Consider the following 14,941-nt stretch of genomic DNA (forward strand, 5'->3'; position numbering starts at 1 on the left):
CTCGCGTCGCTGCCAGCTCCTATACGATGCATCCGCAGCCTGTGCAAGTATGCAGGGCACGGCGCTCACTGACAATTTCGCTCGTGCCGCCGCGAGCTCCTATCTCATGCATGCGCAGCTCTGAGAGAATGATACAGCACGGCGCTCACTGATAATTTTGCTCTCGTCGCTGCTAGCTTCTATCCCATGCATGCGCAGTCGTACGAGCATGCACAGCACGGCGCTCACTGATAATTTTGTTCGCGCCGCTGCCAGCTCCTATCCCAGGCATCCGCAGCTCGTGTGATCATACACGACGCTCACGGCACCGCGACAGCGGCGCTAGATTTCGCGATGCGAGCTTTTGCGTGTAACAACGTGAGCATAAGGCACTTTTATCGATTCATGCCGAGTGGAGAACGAATGCGAGTGGTAGTAAAGAGACTTTTGCTCTACTTGATAATCAGACCTTTTTTCTCTGCAGGGGTCATCTGTCAAAGAAAATTTAAAAATTTAAAGGACACCTTCATGAAAATTCGGAATCAAATAAGGATAAGCATGAAAAGCGGAGCAGGGCTAGCAGATGTTCCTTCTGTCAAGTGGAAACACTTTGAACAAATGCAGGCATTTATGGAGCCAGTGTCAAGAGAACCGATGTGTGTCAAACATTTTGTCAATCTACACAAGGGTGCATGCTGGGTTATCAGAATAAACAAAGGCTGGACACAGTCTTTTACTGCAACTTTCAATACATTTGTACCAATGTGCAGAATTAAGACAGTGAAATATTTGTGCTCTCTTTATATGTAATTGTATTTTTGCAGGCTCTCCTCAAGCATGGATTTTTCCTTATCGCAAGAGTAAGTTGTCCAGCAGTGCGCCGCTTCGTCTAGAAAATAGGCTATAACTCCCACGAGTCATGAGCCATGACTAAAATTTGTACATTGCACAAATCATGAACGAACTGAGTCATGAAGAAAATACAATGCTTTAATCATGGAAGTGATGATCGTTGCCTGGAAACAGAGCTTCTGAGGGCCCTGCTGATCCACTATTTGAAGCTTCCACGCCAGTGTCTGCAGTGTTGAGCTGTTCCCTTGATGTGGGGGGACCATCCATGCCACAAGCTGCAGCAACAGAAAGGTAAACATCGAGACCGAGAATGCAAGATGCACAATTGCAGTCACTGAAATGTAAAGCAGTCAGTGCAAAGTATGACATCTGTACCCTCATTTTTACAGCCAACTGGAAAGGAGGGAGGATGAAGATTACGAGTCTGAAGTTGAAAGGTAAATGAAACACTATGACATGTCTTCAATATCGTTGAACACGTTTGCTTGGACTTAACAACTTGCTACTTGAATAAATATATGTTGCTGCTAAAAAGTGTTTCCATTTTTCAAAAGGACACCAAAGCCAAAGCGAGCAAGGCGTTCACTGAGGGGAGTGCAAAGGTAAAACAGGAGTTGATTACAATGCATTGGTACTAAAAACATGTTTCAACTTCCAGCTCATCAGAGGCACCTCCACATGCTGCAGTTGCCGCTGCATGCCTTCAGCATTTGCATGCTGTGCGGAATGAGAGAGAGCAGAGCGAACAGCAGCACCAGGAACCAAATGACTCCGTGTACCATACATGTATGGCACTGGCTGGGGAGCTTCGTATGCTCCCTCCTAGAGAGCAATGTGAGGCAATTTATTAGATCCAGAGCCTTATGTACCATAGGCTGCAAAATGTCTTGACCAATGACAGTTAACAATGTCCACATTGTAATTCACAATCCTGTCTTCTATTTAACTGTGCAAATAAAACTGTAGTCGGACACAACTTAAGAACGCAGTGGATTTTCCCCGTCAAAGGACCCCCTTCTAGCCAGTGGCACCGGCAGATTCTCATGACCCTGCTAGTGTGGCAAAGCAGAGAGTGGTAGACGAAACGGGATAATCTCTTTCCTCTACGGTCGCAGGTAGACCCCTGTCTGCATTGTGACGCCACTCCTTGCATTATCATGCTAGCAGGGTCATGAGAATCTGCTGACGTCATTGGCTTGAAGGGGGTCCTTTGAAGGGGCACTCTTAAGTTGTATCTGACTATATAATTACAAAATATAACTTTTTGATAAGGACTACCAAAGTAATTGAAAAATCAATCTTTAATATAAAAGAAAGTGGCACCCTAGCGGAGGACTCTATTCTTCTAATGTGCACCACCGCACTTCCTAATCAGCAGCCAAGTGCCATAGCTTCTGGGCCACCGCAGTGGGCTGTTCCAAAATGCAGTTTGTGCAATACTCAAAGGTTTGGTTTGGTTTATGGGGTTTAACGTCCCAAAGCGACTGAGGCTATGAGAGACGCCATAGTGGAGGGCTCCGGAGATTTCGACCACCTGGGGTTCTTTAACGTGCACTGACATCGCACAGTGCACGGGCCTCTAGAATGTCTCCTCCAAAGAAATTCAACCGCCGGGGCCAGGATCGAACCCGTGTCTTTCGAGTCAGCAACCGAGCACCATAACCACTGAGCCACTGCGGTGGAAATAATACTCAAAGGGCCGCCGCGGTGGCTCAGTGGTTATAGTGCTCGGCTGCTGACCCGAAAGACGCGGGTTCGATCCCGGCCGCGGCGGCTGGAATTTCTTTGGAGGAGAAATTCTAGAGGCCCGTGTACTGTGCGATGTCAGTGCACGTTAAAGAACCCCAGGTGGTCGAAATTTCCGGAGCCCTCCACTACGGCGTCTCTCATAGCCTTAGTCGCTTTGGGACGTTAAACCCCATAAACCAAACAAAACCAATACTCAAAGGATCTGCTTTTTTGATATCAGAAATGTGAAATGTGTATATATGTATAACCTCCATGAAGGGCAGTACAGGGCTATTACCTTTGTACACCTGCCACATTGCTACTAAATAATTGTGTTCATGCCATATAACGCTGAACACATAGAATAATTTATTTATTTATTTTTCAATGACAACAAAGCATGAGGGTGATGTGTTACGTTCAGTCAAATATGAACTGTGAAGTACAAAGCACACTGTAAGATTGAGTACAAAGCAAAAATAAATGTTACCGTCTACACTCTGCTGCTGCTGATCATTTCTTCCTGCCACGAGACCTTGCCGCTTGTGATAAAATGCTCACTCAGCCTGTCTCTGGTATCATAGGCTAGCCTAAATGGAGAACACAGAAGCAAAAGCATTCTCTTAGGTACATGAAACCAATCAGCTTTAACTAGCAATCACAAGCACATTGGAATGAGTAATGAAAAGTTAAGTGTAATACCTAGTTGGGTGATAACCCACGGCAGGAAGAGGAGCAAGCGCTCCATTCACATCCAACTCCTGCCTCCACGCTCCTTCAACTAGCCCTCCCTGCCAGTCCTCGTGGTCTATGGTGCCTGGTGGGCAATAGGCAGTGCGGGAAGCAGGTGTCTGTTTCATAAGAAAATTGTGCAGCACCACGCAAGCTGCTACCATGCGGTTGATGTTCTCGTCCTTCGCTTTAAATGGCCGCCGTAAGATACGCCATCTTTGGGCAAGAATGCCAAAAGCATTTTCAATTATCCGTCGGGCCCTGCTCAGTCTATAATTAAATATCCTTTTGACTTGCTGCCTTGCAAATTGGCTTGGTGTTTGCTCTCTCGTGTGTGCTTGATCTTCACTTGTACCTCCAAAGAGGGGAGGAAGATCTGCAGAATAACATGTGCAGCTTTAGTTCATTGAAAATAAAAAAGTAACAGCGAGTTCACGTAAATCTAAAAGGTCATAATTTCTAGCGCACTCAGTGTTTAACCATGACATTGTGCATCAGTATTTTTGCTTTGTTCTTAGGCAAACAGTGATTGCCTGTTTAACTGCAATGGTATCATGCGTAGCGATTTCAGCCAGTTCAGGCAAATTCTTGCAGCGTTCAATACAATTCCTCATTTTTTACACATTATCCTGGTCGGTGAATCATGAACAGCTCATCATATTAAGAAGCCGTAAAGGCTCTGTAAAATCACTGCCAGAGCTACAGCAAACAGACAGACTGTAATGGCCAAGGAACGGGCATAAATTTCTGTACGTACTTTTCCTTGCATATGGCCTCATCAGGTAGGTTTTGAGAGGAAATGCCTCATCTCCAACGAAGTAGTATGGTCTATTGCCAATTTCACCCAAAGGCGAGTCGCCGGGGATTCCTTGCTGGCCTTCAGCCACTTTCTGAAAGAAGGGGCTTCGGCCGAAGTTCCCTCCATCAGACTCACTGCCATTGTGCCCCACTTCTACAAACAAGAATCTAAATGCGCAAAAGTAAAAAAAAAGATTACTCATAACTTTTGTCTAAGGGCAACATGAAGGGCACATGAAGCTTATTATGGCTAATTCACTTGCATGAAAGTTAGGCACATACAGCTAACAGAGGTATAAATGGTCAAACTGAAGCCAGGTTCTGCCAAGTTCTAGCCTTGAGTGCCATGGTGGGAAACTGCATTTGAAATCTTTATGCTGTTATTACAGAGTATTCAAGACAGCATTATTTATTGACTTGTTTTCTAAAATCAACGCAGTAACTCCTCAGGTGTCTCGCAAGGTAGTTTCACACATAGCGCGTAACATGATTGACATGGACAAAAAAGTAGACAGTGCCTGGTTGTGCGGCTGCCTGCTCTTTTTGATATAATAGAAGAAAAAGACTGGAACTGGCAACATTACGCACAACAAAGCACAGCCACATCAAACACTATTTACAATACAAATAATACAATGGGCATGCCAGAAATGCTAACGAAATATGCAAGTAAGCTATAAGTAATGATATTACATGACATAAAATGACATACTATAATCAATGATAACTTCTAATCACAGTAAAAGGTATAAAAACCACAACTCCAAGAAATGAGAACAACTGTGCAGCAACTCTAACAATATCAGATATATGAAAGAAACACACAAATTATTGTCACACACTGGAGAGCATGAACCAAGGAGAATACAGGATTTATGAACGCAATTTTCAGTACCTCCCGAGGATGCTCCTGTCAGCAAGGAAACATTGCTGTGCTATGATCACCCGTTTCAGTAGCACATACGTCAGCCACGGACATAATACGTTCTAAAGACTGAAGGGTCTTTTATTCCCTTCAGTCTCCCTTCAGTGAGTTCCTAAAACTGTCATGTTCTGGGCAATGCAGTAACAGATGAGGTGCATCCTCATGCTCGTGACCACATGCACATTGTGCGCTGTCGACGCGGCGAACTCTATGCAGAAAGGTATTCTTGTAGGCTGTTCCCAATCGTAAACGGTGAATGAGAATTTCTAGGTTTCTGTTGAATGATAATGGGATTGTAAACCGTGACAGAGGGTCAATTTTATAAAGGCTAGAAGCAGCATAATTTGTCTGGAACCATATTTTTCTAAAAGAAGGCAGATTTCACATCCTGATAACAGCAGGCTAGAAGTAGAAGCATTAGCACGAGCTTGCCTGGCCGCTGCATCTGCCTCAATGTTTCCTTGGATAAAGCAGCACCCAGGTATCCATTAGAGGACTACTAAATGTTGCATCCTTCATGCCTTTGAGAATCCTTTAAGCGTTTTGTGAACCAAACGTCTTCCATGCTGTAGAACCTGTGTTGTCGGCGGATTTTAATGCAGCCTGTGAGTCGCTGAAGTCAGCCACCTACGTGGATCTCCTACTAATACTATGAACTGTAGTACCAAATAAATATCATATATCTCAGCTCTCAGTGACACTCTTGCTTAAGCCAGTTCAACTGCTAGTAATTCATTCAGCTCTGGAACTATGAATGCAGATGTTGAGGAATTTTGAAGACTTCAGCCATCGTTTATACATAGATGTGGCCAGGATAGTACATGCATATTTGGTACATGGCTAATTGGATAGCGACAAGTACCATCTTGTCGCATTTTGTAATTATTCTTTCAACAAATAACCTGATCATAGGGGTCGGCAGGAGGCATAGGGGTACATTATATCTCCCCTTCAATACTCGTAACTTCGAAGATGGTGTCAGTATTTTAGAAACACTTGATGAATTTGCTTCCATCGCGATCCTCTAGCGCAGAAGTTGACGGGCGTCTTTCGTGTTAGGACATCACACGGAAAATGTGCAGAGAAGTCTCAGTTGCTTGCAAGACTCCAAATAGGGGCTGCCATGCCTCTGCAATAATCATAGAGCTAGCAGTCGCTTCCAGAATACCTAAACACATCCAACACATCTAGTTATCAGCCTCTGTAAGCACTCTTCTGCATTTCGTGAAAGGCCATGCAGTATCGGGGCAGGGTATGCAATTTTTTTCACGTATAAGAGCACATTGCACTTTGAACAGAGATGATGTCGAACTGCCCCAAGACAAACACAAACCGACAAGTCTGCGAAGTGTGCGAAGCACATGTACCACCGAGTTTACCTGATCTAGTGCTTTTTCGTGTGAAGCCCAAGACAGTTGTCGGTCCAGTACTACTGCCAGAAAATGGTGATGCCTAAGAGTAATCAGTGGTCGTTCTTCTACACAGAGCTCTGAATCCTTTCACTGCTTTCGGGTGCAAGGCAGCATTGCTGTTTCTGCATGCAAAAGCATCATCCGTCTTTTTTTCAAAGAATTGTCTATGACATGTAGGCCATTTTGTAAGAGTGACTGAACAAAATTTAGTTGGGCCAGAAGCCCAAATGCAGACATCAGAGTACAGCAAACACTCCAAACCAGGTGAAAGCCTTCATGGTAAATCCACCATACCGCAGCTGAAAAGAAAAGAGCTCAGCATACTGCCCTGCTTAACTGTGTGCATGAGGCTATGCTCTGCACTTGTCTCTTCAGTTGGTGACATACCGGGGCTTCACTTGTGCTCAACACATGTCAACATTGTGTGTCAACGTTTACGAAAGCCAGTCATGTACTCCAAGGACACTCTAGCCTCGTCACACCACCAGTGAAGTCTGGCCGCAGTCATCTTCTCCATAAGTTTGCATAAGCAGTTCGTCACAGAAACAGAGTGAAAAAGATTAGAAAAGTAGGGGAGATTTACATGGCTTTCGGGCAGAGATTCCATGCTTCCACACGGCATTAAATTTCAGCTGTTCCCTTGGGTACAAGGTTTTGAAGCATGCTGTACGTATCAGCAGCAGTCTTCGGATGATGAGATGCAAGTGCACTCTTAACTTCCCCGATTGTGAACTCATATTCCAAATAATCATCTTACGCATGAAAGCAAGCGTTTTCATTTTGTTGAGCATAAGCAGCTGATTTCAAAAAATTCTTGCAGTCTACCGAAGTGCTTGGATGAGAACTAAGCTGACAGAACTGTTTCTGGTGCTGCCCAAGCTGGTGCAAGCACTCAGAAAGTTTTATTTTGCGTGCCGGGTCCACTCGGAGCTTGGATTGTCATCCAGATCCTTTGTACTGATGTCTCAGGGGTCAATGTGTCGCAGAAGTCACACCAGCGCTTTCTGCCTAAATTCTGCAGGTATCTGTGCATGACAGAGGGTACCTATTGAGCTTCGCTATATGATTCTAAAGAACAATTTCTATGATAAGCTCTTTCCGGCTGTCTTCTAACAGTTCTCGGGCATTCACATTCTCCGTCAATGCTAATGAATTCTGCAGGTATATGGACTGCCTTAGGGCAAGACCTCACATCGTCTTGTCACAGAGGTGAAACCATCCACATCAATATCCGAGGTAGCTTGTTGAGATATGTTGCGACAAAAAGACTTCCAGTTGGTAAATTTGACCTCACGGCCTCCTCCCTCACAGCGTAAGCAAAGGTGTTTTACGAGTATGGGATAGTGGTCACTCCGCCGAGTTTCAATGTCCGTTGCTCACCCCACATCAGATACGAGGTCCAAAGTACAAAGAGTCAAATCTGTACAATTGGAATATGAGAAGCCACGCATGAAAGGTTGGTGAGCTGTCACTAAGCACACTTAAGTTACATTTCTCAGCAGCACAATGAACAATTCTCCCATGAATCTGCAATGATCACTACCCCAAGCAATATTGTGAGCGTCGTAGTCTCCACGTATCAGCAAATTTGAGCCTGTGATTTCAATATAAGACACAAGCGGATCATTCGACATGGTTAAAGTATTGGTGGTTGAGAATGATACCAACCATTACCAAAAATATGCTCACAATAAGCAAGAAATAAAATTAACCTTGTCCAGCTCATAAAAGGAGCATAAGCACCACTGGTTAAAGCAAGTACACCTCCATACCTGTAGTGTGCATCGCTGATTGCAAGCATAGACTTGCTAAATGCATTTTTGTAATTTCTGTCAACACTTCCAGATTTGTCCGGGCATTCAATGGTGACATGCTTTCCATCCAAAGCTCCTATGCAGTGTGGCATCTGCCAGATGCGTTCAAAGTCATTGGCAACCTAAGTTTGGGACAAACAAAAAGTATTTGTCAGACATTTGTTCCTTACAGTGTAGTTGGTATGCTCAAATAAATATGTGCGTCTCAGATAACCGCAGGCTATATGCAACACAATCCATGCAGGACAGTAGTCCTAGATCTATCATATTCGTCGAGAATATGGCATTAAATATTATCTTGGCAGTTGCACATTGTCCATAGATTATTTTAATAGCCGTCATCTGTATACCATGCACTAACACCTCGCCTTAGTTGAATCACCACTTACATCGCCTTAACAATAAGAAAAAGCACCTTTACAGACAGTCCAACAAGTGGCACTCCAGTTCCTAGAAGAGGCACAAAGCATACGATAAGCAATATCAGTCCGCGGTGATATCTGCTTGGCACCACTTCTTTACTCATCATATCAGATTAATGTTAACAAATAACCCTCGGGAGCTCTGACCTTCAGCAAACCCCTCGAATCATCTTGATGTGTCTCTTACCAAACCTGAAGGAGGCATTGTTCCTATGGCTGAAACCGCGCAATTTCTGAATAATGTATTCACATCAGTTTTTACATTCCTACCAATAATTGTAGTGCCTCAATGTCCCAAATATCTATAAATGTGATTGGTACCTTATCATTACTAAGGAAGCTTATTTAAAACCACATCACCCTCCGATCACTTTGGCTTTAACAACAAAATACCCCTGAAACCATGTGAAGGTATTCATTGCACCACAACCACTATTTTTTCACTATCTCTCATCTGGTTTGATTCCATATGACTGGTGCTTAGCTAAGGATGTACCAGTTTTCAAGTTTGGCGATTGCTCATCACCACTTAATTATAGGCCCACTTCCTAAACTAGCAGAGGATGCAAACTCCTCAAACACAAGATTTATTCTCATGTGATTAACTACTTGGAAGAGTTCACCACCTGGCTTCCGTGAAGGTTACTCAACTAGCTGGATTTATTCATGGCCTACATTCATAGGTTGATGCTGGTATTCAAGTCAACTCCAAAGTTCTTGATTTTTCTAAAGCTTTTGACGGGATACCTCACAACAGGTTACTGACCAAACTGACACTGCTAAACATTTATCCTCTTGTTATTGCATGGTTAAAAGATTTTCTCTCCCAAGGTTTAAGTGTACGGCCGTCAATAATCATGATTTGTCTTTCACCCAAGCACATTCTGGAAAGCGTGCTTGCCTCCTTCCTTTTCTTAATTTTTATTAACGATTTGCCTCATCCCATGATTTCAAAATCAGACTTTTGACTCATGACTGTGTAATCTATAATAAATTTTTTTGTCATGATGACCGTCAGGCTCTTCAATCTGACCTCAGCTCAAAAACAGCATGGTGCTCCACTTGGCTCATGCAGCTTAATTTCTTGAAATCAAAATTTGTCTTTTACAAGGCAAATGTCTCGATTTCAAACAGTGTATTCCTTAATTCACACTCCAGTCATGTTAGCTACCACATATAGGTACCTTGGACTTCACCTGCATTGAGCCACCATACTGACCTTCTTGCATCTCCTAATTGATCACTAGGTCTCTAAAAATATGAAGCATGCTTCCTCCCACCTCTGAATACATGCTTGAATATACTCCGCCTATTACACTGAATAAATAACATTGCATTGTAGTACTACGCAATCTACTCAGATTATTCACGTCGCACCAGCATCACAGCTTTGAAGAAACACACAGGTCTTCAGGAATTATGTCGGTACAAAAAAATTGCACGATTATTACTTTTTCATAAACTGTGTCATCACTCAGTGCTTCATAATGACTGTTTTTATGCTCCTTCTTACGTTTTTGAATGCTGACAATTCTTGTTAAGTTAAGCATTTGTCAACTACGCGCATTCATCCGTAACACGCACAATAACTGACTACAACGCTCTGCCTTCACTTGTTGCAAATGCCACTGTTCCTGCTAAATTTTACAATCTGCAGTCTACCATAGCACTGCTTAACTTCTCGCATACTTTGTTCAACATCAATGCATTGTGTTCATTTTGAATTTAATTTCTGTCAATGATGTGCTGGTTGTTTGATTTCAATGCTGCTGTTTGTATTAAAGGAATATATATGCCTAATTTTGGTGGAATGTTTTCTCATATACAGTGATGCAGAAGATACTGCTATGCATGATTTAGCATGTGGTATTCGCCTAAAACCTCTAAATAGTTTATAACAAAATTTTCGCACAAGAGCAGAAAGTGTGCATGAAAAAACTGCAATATAATTGGCGCCTCTACAATTATTGTCATTCCGGCTCTTGAGCAAGGCTGGCTCTAGCATTATATTGAGCTAAAATGACGAAGCAGTGATTATATGTTTTTTCATGCCTTACGTGGCCTATAAGCTCACTATAACGTCTCAGTCATCGTTCAGCTGTTGAAACAGAAACAGCGCAAGAAATAAATTCTATTATAAATAATTTAGTGGTCGTAGGGGAATACAACATGTTAATCCATGTATAGTAATGCCTTACGCATCATCACAAGAAAGAGAACGTGCACCGAAAATTTGTATTAGTTGGTATTAACATTTTTGACTCTCTACTGCTCTGGATATGCTTTTGCTTTACTTTTCCACATTGAATAGTGAATTATAACATGTTAGCATTTTTGTTCCAATGCCACATGATGTGCATTTTTTTTTGTTTTTGTGGTCTCATTGTTTAGTATTATGGTATATCACCAGGTGTCTCCCCCCCCCCCCCCTATGTAATACCCTCAGTCGTGTGGGCCTTTAGGGGTATTTCGTATAAATAAATAAATGTTCACTTCATTTATCAGCGCACCGGCAGGAAGGCTTCAGTGCCTAAATTACATTTTATGAACACTGTCAGTGGTTCAGGCTGTATGAAATGTGTACAAAGCATATAGAGCAAGGAAATACTTACCCTTAACCTGGAGTTGATGGTGTTCTAACGTACAGAGGGCCGAGAATTTCCCAAATGGCCTGGCAAACCTCTGAGATAAGGGTGCATGTTGTTGATCTGCCAGCCAAGAAATTGAAGGACGAAGAGCAGAGAGTATCCCCAACGGCCAGAAATCTGGAAAAGGGGAAGAGGAAGAGAAGCCGTAGACAAAATATTCTAAGGTACAATGCCAAGCAGTAAACATGCACGGTTATGGTTCCAAAGCAAATGTTAAATATGCACTATTTCGCCGTATCCTCAAGTTCAAAATGCTATTTCACCAGCTGAAATAGAGTAAAACCGATCTATGGTAAAGATGCTAGAACCAGGAAATATTGTTACTATATCAGTGTTTTCACTATATCAGTTTCTGATGATGGCATGGATGTGAGGATGGTCTCAGATAATTAACTGACTACAAACTAACACAGAGTGTACGTTTAAAAAGAAACATTTAAATATAGCTCCCAGCCTTATCTTATCCAATTATCTGCTAATGACTTACTTTATGTCATTAATACATAATGACGAAATCGGAAATGATATCACATTTTTGATTTCGACTCAGTCTTGAGAAAGTATAGCATGAATATAATGCAGAGTAAAAGGGGTGACCAAAGCCTTCAAAAAGTTCGCTTCTCTGCATCTCAAAGCCTCGCGGTTAAGCCATACTGTTTAAAAATTATATCCATTTGCTTCCTGCTACAGGCCTTGCGAGTGCACCGTTACCACCGATCTGTGGCTCCAAGATGTCCCAGACTGCCTGCGTGCCGCGGCGGCTAAATTCCGCGTGAGGTACGCCGTCATGACCAGACGTTTAAAACTCATTAAAGATGTCTTTACTATAAACAAAAAAGAAATATAGCTGACTGGAGAAGGCGAAATCGGACCGCAGTTTCACTACTTTATCCATGTTTACTATAGCGGGGTTCTACCGTTACACCAACTGCAATCCATTTGAAATTTAGGATCCAACTCATTAGACACAATAAAATGAGGCAAACTGTTTTACATTCCTCGCGCTTCTAGTTATTCTGTACTCTTCACGAACTACTTATCAGACATAACTTATTTGTTTAGAGAGCAAAATAAAGAAGTGAACCAACAACAAAGAATATGGGCGCGCGCCTAATTAGCAGCGCAAATATTTTTCTTCTTACCTAATAACTTGCGCCAGGCGATGATCCGCAGGTATCGCCTTGCGAAATCGCGTGTCCTTCTTTGCGATACGGGGCCCAATGAGCTTCACAAGCGTCTCGAAGCTGCTGGGTAACATGCGCAGATAGCTGCCAAAACGAGAACACGACAGTCAGACCCAGCACAGCCCGTGGTATAAAATGCCGCGAAATTTGCGTGAACTTACTCTCTGTAGTACTCCACGTCACGGTCTCGAAGCAGTGGCAAGAGATTGTTGGCCTGGCCCAGCCTGTCGCGCTCCTACAAGGACGGGCGCACCCACCACCGCCTCCGCCGAGGTACGGGTTGCTCAGCTCTTTGCAATTCTTCTAACATCGCCATGATGGAGCTGCAGAGGACGATCGAAACGATCTCCTCCTCTTCCGAAATGTTCATCTTGCTATATGTGCTGGTTGTTCGCAGCAGCGAACCAACGAACAGCGTATAACCGGCGCAGGGCTAGCAGACTTCACAGGACGGGGAAAAAGCGCGCGAACTGCCGGGGCTCGCGCGAGCTCTCGCGAGATCTCAGGACTGTCGTGAGATCTCGCTGTCTTCGTGGGAAAGCGAGAAACAGCAGCGGCGCGGCGGATCCGCGTCGCCCGCGCGTGAACAGCTGAGAACAGGTCCTAGTTTTCGCGGCGAGCGAATCCGCTTCGCTCGCCGAATTTTTGGGCAAGTGTGAACGGGCCTTTAGTCACAGGTCGGCGGTACTCTTGGATTGCTTGCACCTTTGCATCCAGCGGCCTTCGGGTTCCCCCTCCGATTGCATGACCTAAGTATTCTACCTCAGCTTTTGCAATCTGGCACTTTTCCGCCCTGACTGTGAGGCCGGCCTTTTGCACCCGGGTCAATACTTCCCGCAAATGACGCAAATGATCATCCCAGCTGTGCGAGAAAACTGCTATGTCGTCGAGGTAAGGAAGCGCAACGTCTTCCGTCCCCCTGAGGACACGATCCATTAACCGGGAAAAGCAAACGGGGGCGTTTTTTAGCCCAAAGCTCATCACAAGCGGTCGGAAGGTACCCATGGGCGAGATAAACGCCGCGTAACGGCTCGCTCTTTCTGTCAGGGGCACTTGCCAGTATCCCCGCGTTAAGTCAAGGGTCGACACATAGGCGGCCCGGCCAACAGTCTCTACTCTTTCCTCCAAATTAGGAATTGGGTACAGCTGGTCGCGGGTTATAGCATTTAGCCGGCGGTAATCAATGCAAGGTCTCGGGTCTTTGCCAGGTACCTGCGCTAGCATGAGGGGAGACGTATATTCACTCTCCGACGGAACTATAACCCTCAGCTCCAGCATCCGTTTTATTTCAGAAGCTAAAATTTCCTTCTGCTGCGGCGAGACTCGATATGGCCTAGAGCGAATGGTTTGGTCTGATATTAGTTCAATGTCATGTTCTATCAAATCCGTTCTCCCTGGTTGATCTGAAAAAACAGCCTGGAACTCGGACAGTAGTTTCCCCAGGTCGTCCCGTTTTTCGGCACTCACGCTTTCTTCGGCATGAATCTTCTCGAGCAGGTTTTTGAACGGGTGTGATTCGGACTCGCCCCTGGAAACACAAATTCTGTCTCCAATTCTTCTGGTACATTAAGAGTAAGGTGGACAATGGCTTCGCGTTCCCTGTAGGGTTTCATGAGATTCGAGTGATAAACCCTCGTTTCCTTCCTCCGGCCTGCCATCCTAACCATATAGTTAACGTCAGAGAGCTTGTCAACTACTTCGGCAGGCCCTTCCCACTGAACTGCGAGCTTGTTCGCCCGTGAAGCGACTAAAATCAACACTTTGTCACCCACAGCAAACGTGCGTTGGCGCGCATTGCGGTCATAGTACCGCTTTGCTATTTGCTGTGCAGACTTTATGTTATTCGCCACCATCTCCTGGCACGAGTGAAGCCGATCAAGCAAGCTCAGCACATACTCCACCACGGTAGGATCGTCGCCGGTTCCCTCCCATGCCTCTCTTAACATCCGAAGGGGAGATCTCAGTGATCGCCCGTACACCAGCTCCGCCGGACTGAAGCCCGTGGCCTCATGCGGCACCGAGCGGAGAGCGAACATGGTTGCTGGCAGGCAAGCTTCCCAGTCCTTACGATGCTCATAGCACATAGCCCTTAGCACGCGCTTTAAAACCGAATGCCATGCTTCGACGCTGTTGCTCTGAGGGTGTCTGACCGAGCTATGAACTATGCGTATCCCGCATTTTTCCAGGAATGTAGTAGTCAAGGCACTCGTGAAGACGCTTCCCTGATCGCTCAGCAACTCAGCCGGAAAGCCAACACGGGAAAATATTGACAGTAACCCGTCTACAATACCCACCGAGTTAACTTCCTTGAGCGGCACTGCCTGGGGGAACTTAGTTGCAGGGCAGATTATAGTTAGAATGTAGCGGTAGCCCGACTGAGTCACCGGTAGCGGACCGACTATGTCCACCACCAAACGACGGAAGGGTTCGCTAATCACAGGCACCAG

At 44.5% G+C, this 14,941-nt stretch overlaps 1 long non-coding RNA gene across 1 annotated transcript; it reads left to right on the forward strand.

Annotated features, from left to right (window-relative positions):
* Positions 1-1,218: 1,218 nt before the first annotated feature.
* On the forward strand, positions 1,219-1,645 carry LOC149334669 (uncharacterized). Its single transcript, XR_016285009.1, has 3 exons — positions 1,219-1,268; positions 1,386-1,433; positions 1,490-1,645. It is a non-coding gene; the product is annotated as an uncharacterized LOC149334669 (long non-coding RNA).
* Positions 1,646-14,941: the final 13,296 nt, after the last annotated feature.

The sequence above is a fragment of the Amblyomma mixtum genome, chromosome 8 (assembly GCF_055824585.1).
Source record: "Amblyomma mixtum isolate Tamu chromosome 8, ASM5582458v1, whole genome shotgun sequence".
Lineage (NCBI taxonomy): Eukaryota > Metazoa > Arthropoda > Arachnida > Ixodida > Ixodidae > Amblyomma > Amblyomma mixtum.